Source organism: Lytechinus pictus, chromosome 14 (genome assembly GCF_037042905.1).
Source record: "Lytechinus pictus isolate F3 Inbred chromosome 14, Lp3.0, whole genome shotgun sequence".
Taxonomy (NCBI): domain Eukaryota; kingdom Metazoa; phylum Echinodermata; class Echinoidea; order Temnopleuroida; family Toxopneustidae; genus Lytechinus; species Lytechinus pictus.
In genome coordinates, this window is record NC_087258.1 from 10122881 (window position 1) to 10130293 (window position 7413).

A 7413-nucleotide genomic window follows, 5' to 3' on the forward strand; every position below is an offset into this window, starting at 1 on the left:
CATTGGGTAGCATAACTGCTTTTCACAACTAATGGACCTGTACGCATTTTACATACAATTTGCTAAAATCAAATCAGTAGATTTACAGTAAATTATTAAACTGAAACGAATTTAAGTGTAATAACTCAATGATTTTTTTAATCCAACTAAACAAAATTCTTCTTTTCTAATGTAAATAATGAAAAAAATAGAATTTGGTTTGGATTCGATGCAATTTTAAAAACAAACACAGATGTTGTGTAAGATTTTATACACCCCTGTTTATACATGTATTTTAAATGTTAAACAACCACGCTTGATTTTTGTTTAAGATGGAATATGTTACAACTTTGTTATTTGAGATGTTAAACACTTCTCTAAACTGTACTATATTAAACAGTGTTGTATCAATATATTAAACATTGATGTATATAATCACACGGCGTTTTTATTGTGTAAAGATATATTATTTCAAAAATCAAAATAAACTAAAACAAAAGTACATTATTATTGTAACACCAGGCCTCAAAATGATTGCAATGTCGAGATTAATTTTTACAGATAAATTGAGGATAATGCTTGGAAATAACCAAGCGAAAATATCAAATTTAATACGGGGTATATGGAATCAAGTTTTATAAAGTTCCATCGGCTTTTTATAACAGTTTGAAAAATCTCATTTTACGTTCTATGGCGATTTTTAAGTTGACAATGCTGATAAAAATGGCGGGTTTAGTAGTACAACTCTTTGCATGCACTCCTAAAAAGATCGGACAAAAAAGGGCCCACTTTGGATGTAACAATAATGACGTGATGTTGTTTTTAGTTTATTTTAATTTTTAGATTAATATATCTTCAGGGCCCTGGGAACAATTTTTGACTGGGGGTGCTGATGTAAATTTGACAAGCAAAACAGGGGCCGCGGAAGCGGGGGGGCTGGGGTGGCTTCAGCCCCCACCCCCCCACTTTTTTCCAAAACCGTGTACAAAAACGTAAAAATTACCATATTGTTGTGATTTTTTGCATGGTCAGTCCCCCCCCCCCACTTTTGGCTCAGCCCCCCCCCACTTTGAAAACCGTTCCGCGGCCCCTGCTGAAAACAAATATTCAAAAAAATGTGCACTGAAAAATGAAGGTCATTTTGCTCCTGAGAAATGTAACAAGCTAACGCAAAAGAAGAAGGGTCTCAATACAAAATTAAGATCATTTTTGTTACATTTATCTTTTTTTTTTTCACATCTATCAGAATTCCAGGGGGTGCTGCCCTTGCTGTCTATGGAGAATAATACACGCAGCACCCCTAGCATGCACCCCACTTGCCAGGTCCATGTCGCCCTCGAACTGAAGGTTACAGGATATATATTTCTTTTTAAATGCTGCTTAACTATTACCAATGCTGTAAACACTTGACATCGATTTATTGAAAGGCAACTCCGGGCTGAAAATAGTTAAATGTATGTAAATAAATAAAGTAAAAAAAAAATTCCCTGCATTCGCAAAACGCCGTGTCATACAAAATGGCATAATCTGATAAAAAAAAGTTGTTGAATTTTTAATGTAGCATTGCGAAAACGGTTATACGTACGCCGTCATATTATATAGGTGGGCTTATGATGTCATGATCCCACCTTCCTTTTTCGGTCACATAAAATTAAAATTATTTTATATTTTCATACAATTGCCGATAGGAAGAGGCGGAAAAATACCTTTATCTACATTTCCCTCCGTAATCATTATCATGTCTTAACTTTTTTCTTTCAATTGTTAAGGCAACGCTCATCTCTCGACTAAAAAGAGCAATGGACGCAGAAAAGGCCACAATCGCTGGTAATGGTAGAGAGGAGTCGGTTACTAGTAAGCGAGAGAATGTTACTTGTGATGATCGATCGGTTAGGCCTATCCTACTCGAAATCTTGGACATTGTCAAAAACATCGACAACAGACTCAAGCGACTGGAAGCACAGAAAGACGTCCGTGACGCCTCAACCTCCACCATCGTTGTGGAAGACTGTCATAGCATTCTTCACATGGACGATGCATTTGTACAACAGGCAACATCAGTCGAAGAAGAATCGAGCATCCTACAATCATCATCAAACATTCAACTTCCAACTGTAAATTCAAGAGAATTTGTATCCAACTAGCAATCGTTTCGAGATTCTTGGGGTGGAGGGCGAAGCGAATGGAGCAGAATCATCGGATTGCGTCAGTGAGTGGAGACGGGTCGGGGTCAACCAACGCCAGAGACGTAAGGAGCACGACGTGCTACTTTTAGGAGATTCGATGTTGAAGAACATTGATGGTCGTCGCCTGGCAAGCAAAATGAAAGTGAGATGTCGTTCCGTTCCCGGTGCCAGGTCCGAAGACATTCTGACATGTTTATCTAACGAGTGTGCCGACATCGTTCGAGGAGGTACCGTTATTGTGCATGTCGGTACAAACAACATCAAGGATGGTCCCAACTATCTACACAACAAGATCGTGGACGTAGGAAATATTGCTGCCAGAAAGGGGCTGAAGGTCATCCTATCTGGCATCATCCATAGACGATGGGAGTCGCGGTACCAAGAGAGGAGGATCGACTTCGTCAACTCCACCTTGAGGGATTCTGCGAGGCGAAACTCATAGGGGTTCGTCATCAATGACAACATCGGCGAGCAACACCTAGGTCGTGATGGGGTCCACCTTAACAAAATTGGCCAGGGTATCTTCGCAGCAAACATCCGCCGTGTCTTACCAAACCAGAAGCATCGACGTCCAAACTTCTTTGATGGAAGGTCCTATGCTGACGTAGCTGCTCCTACGACCAACTTACACGGAAATGTCAGAAGGCATGGTGAGACAACCAGATCGAGGACTTCGACAAGAGAGTGGCAGGACTATTTACTGTTAGTGAGATCATTACTTAATGGTTAAGTACATGTATATCCATATATACCTATTTGATTGATGGAAGAATATGATACTATGATGGCAAAGATGGAAATGGGAAATTTTGATTTATATAACAGATCAATTGACCTGGTGAGTTCTGTGTTTATGCACGACTTTACCTGCAAAACGAATGGTTATGAAAAAATAAACTTCAGAATGATATATCCCAAATTGTACTTTTATTATTTTCAAAACAAATGGATCCCTTCCATAGAATTAATGAATACGGAAGTGACCAAAATCATTGTTTTCCTTCTCTTATTATTGTCTGGTGATATTGAATCAAACCCAGGCCCAAAATTTAAGTTTCCATGTGGAAACTGTGAAAAACCAGTAAAATCAAATCAGTGCGGCCTTCTTTGTTTGTTTGTTTGTTTTGTTTGTTTTATTTTTATTTCTGCGTTCACAATACATTATCATAAATATTTACATTGTTTGTAATATACAAAATAATTCATAATGCATACAATATAAACATAATACATAATTTGAAGGAAAAAATGGTGTGGGCATATACTTCACATTTTGATAATAAAAAGGAACATTAACAAAATTTAAATGAACGCAGGAGACCGCCATCGTGAGCGGTTAAGCTTGTAATTGATGGCGGCCTTCTTTGTTCCACTTGTAAAAGATGGTATCATATTCACTGTCAAGAAATAAGCCTGGAAATATATTCAAATCTATATTTGAGCCCCGATGAGGAATGGTTTTGTTCAACCTGTTTTTTACCATCTTTCTGTGAATCTTTATTTGACGACTACAATAATACTATTGTAAACTGTGAGAAAGAAATTCGGGTACCCGAAAACATTCCAGAGCCAAATTTACAACAAAAAAACTCGAAGGATTCAAGTTTACTTTATCAAGACTTTGAAAACATATTTGCTGTAAAAGGCCTTCACTTTGTACATCTAAATGTTAGATCTATTCTACCAAAAATTTCAGAACTTCGAATTCTTTTTAAGAGAAAGAATCTTGCAGTCATTGCTTTCACAGAAACATGGCTAAATAACTCGGTGAACGATGAAGAAATCAATATAGATGGATACAAAGTAATACGCAATGATAGATTATCAGGCTCTGTGGGTGGTGTATGTTTTTATGTCCGAAATGATATTGCATTCAATATCATAGATGTTTTAAGTACAGGTGATTCTGAATCACTGTGGATTAATTTGCTTCTACCAAGATCAAAACCAATTATTGCTGGCGTCATTTATAGGCCTCCGAAAAGCAATCAATTTATTGAGAAGATGTCAAATATTCTCGATATATTAAAGAAAGATGATGAAATTATACTTTTAGGCGATATGAATGTTTGTCTTTTTCAGAAATCTCCACTGGCAAAAAAATATACTGACTTATTGAGTCTTCATGGATTTAGCCAACTCATCAAAGATGCAACCCGTGTCACTCACGCATGTTCTTCTTTATTGGACCATGTGATTTGTAATAACGAACAAAAAATAAGTCAAAGTGGTGTTATTGATCTTGGTATAAGTGACCATTCTTTTACTTTCTGTACACGAAAGAAAATTAGGCTGGCTATAGGTGTTCACAGAACCACTGATATCAGATCGTTGAAAAAATATAGCGAAGAATCTTTCAATCTTAAACTGTCTGCCGTTGATTGGTCAGATTTAACCCAATGCACTGACGTAAATAAGGCTTGGTCAGTTTTTCAAAATACTTTTATTTCAACGTTGAATATGATAGCGCCTCAAAAACGGATTAGAATTAAACAGAGATCAGAAAACTGGATGACTAAAGATATTATTTCTCTTATTCGAGAAAGAAATGTGGCGTATAAAAAAATGAAGAAAAATCTAAGCGATCAGGATTATGACACGCTTTCCAAAAGATACAAGAAATTAAGAAATATGGTTCAAAGAGAGGTGAAAAAGGCCAAATTAGAATACCTACAAAATAAAATAGAAGAAAATAAAAATGATTCTAAAAGACTTTGGCAGAATCTAAAAAGTTTGGGATTAAAAAAGAAAAATGGAAAGGACCAAGAATTAGTCGTTTCAATTGACGGAGAATTATGTCATGATAAGATAACTATTTCCAATGAATTCAATTCCTATTTTACAAATGTCGCAGCTACGTTGGTAGATAAACTTCCATCTTGCAAAGACATTTTCAGTGCAGACAGTGAAAACATTCGTAAATTTTATGAAAAAAAGGGTATAAGCCAAGATAAATTTGAATTATTACCTGTTAGTGATCAATTCATTTTTAATGAGTTGCGCAAATTAAATGTATCAAAAAGCACTGGGTTAGATTTGATACCTGCTAAATTTCTAAAAGAAGGAGCAAAGAGTTTGTACAAACCATTAAATTTCTTAATAAATCTATCTATCTTTACTAGCACTTTCCCAGAGGATATGAAAATTGCAAAAGTAACTCCTATTCATAAGAAGAAAGATAAAACTGCTGTTGAAAACTATAGACCTATCAGTGTTTTAAGCATAGTATCAAAAATTCTAGAAAAGGCGGTATGTGTTCAGATCGAAAAATATTTTAAAGAAAATGATATGATTTACGAATATCAGTCAGGTTTTCGACATGACTACTCGACTGAGACATGCCTTATTCACTTGACTGATTATCTGAGAACAAATATGTCTAAGGGACAATTCGTTGGGATGGTACTCCTAGACCTTCAAAAAGCATTTGATACAGTTAATCACGGCATCTTATTGAAAAAATTACAAATAATGGGTTTTAACCAGGCTACTGTAGCATGGTTCAAATCCTACTTGTCGAATCGACATCAAGTAGTGGCTATTCGCGATATTTGTTCCAAAATTATGCCTATAACGTGTGGAGTTCCACAGGGAAGTATTTTAGGCCCAATCCTATTTTCAACTTATATCAATGACATGTCTATTTGTTTAAAAGCTGACTGTAAATTATTATTGTATGCAGATGATAGCGTACTACTTTGTTCAAATGCCAACCCAAAATTTGTTGAGGAAAAACTTAGCGAACAGCTGTCTACATGTGTCGATTGGATGACTGATAATAGATTATCGTTACACTTAGGCAAAACCGAAAGCATTCTGTTTTGTTCTAAAAGTAATCATAAAACTTCATTTGAATTTGAAGTATCATACAATAATAAGATAATTCATAGGAAAGAATCTGTAAAGTATTTAGGCATTGAGTTGACTAGCTCCCTTTCATTTTCATCTTTAGTAGAATCAATCGTAAAAAGGGCGAATGCCCGTTTGAAATTTTTGTACAGGTATCAAAGTTGTATGGATCAAAAAGCAAGGCGTATTCTCTGTTTTGCTCTTATTCAGAGTTTATTTGACTATGCCAACCCTGCTTGGTTTAGTGGCATAAGCGAAATCGATAAAAAGAAGTTGAAAATTATACAGAATAAAATGGTTAGATTCATTAGCTGTTCTGGTCCCAGAACCCATGTTGGCTACACCGAACTCTCTGGAGCAGGTTTTCTTGAAGTCAACAAAAGATCAAAACAGCTTATTTTGCACCACGTGCATAAAATCTATCACAATAGATCGAATCATTACATTGGATCAAACTTTAATCTAGTTACCGAAATACATAACTATAATACAAGAAACAGCCATTTCAATTTTTGCTTACCAGAAAGGGTAGGTAGTATTGGTAACTCATTTTATTACAATGCTATAAAACATTGGAATTCCCTTCCCAATGATATAAAGGAAATAGGAAACTTTTTGCATTTTAAGAGGAAATTGAAAGAATATCTTTCACTTGAGAGTCAAAAAGAAGATGCAAATGATATGTTGTACGGTTGATTTAGCCTGAATACTGACCTAGTTCTTTTCTCTTCTCTACTAGGTATTATTATGTATTTTACATAGTTTGATTGAAGCTTCGATATGTCCTTTCTTCTATTCTTTCTATTTCTTTTATTTCTTCCTATTCTCCTCTTCTTGTTGTTATTGTCGTCACGTTTATGCTGTTGTTCTTCTCCTTATTTATTTCCCTTCGTTATCAGTTTCTTCCGTCTCCTTCTACTCCTCGTCCCCTCTCTTCTTCTGTTCCTCCTCTTCCTTCTCCTTCTTTTTTTCTTCTTCTTCGTTATATTCTTGTATATATCTTATTTATTGTCTATATATCTTATTTATTGGTAATAGTAAATTCTTATTTTTTTTTCTTCATTTTTAATATGTAAATAGTATAATTTTAACATTTTATCTTAATTCTGTATATTGAGGACCCCACTGGAAATAAGCTTTCGAGCTTTCGTGGGTCATCCTGTGCAAGCCTGTTGTTTTAATGCTACTGTATATATGTTATGGTGACTTGCCAAATAAAATCAATCAATCAATCAAAAGTTATATTACCTTAAAGGGGTAGTTCACCCGATGAAACATTTATTGAGAAAATAGCTGAAAAATAATAAAATATTGGTGAAGGTTCGAGGAAAAAATCAATATAGATTTTAAGAATATTATAATTTATTTTTGTTGTTTTGTTACATCATAGCCGAGCAGC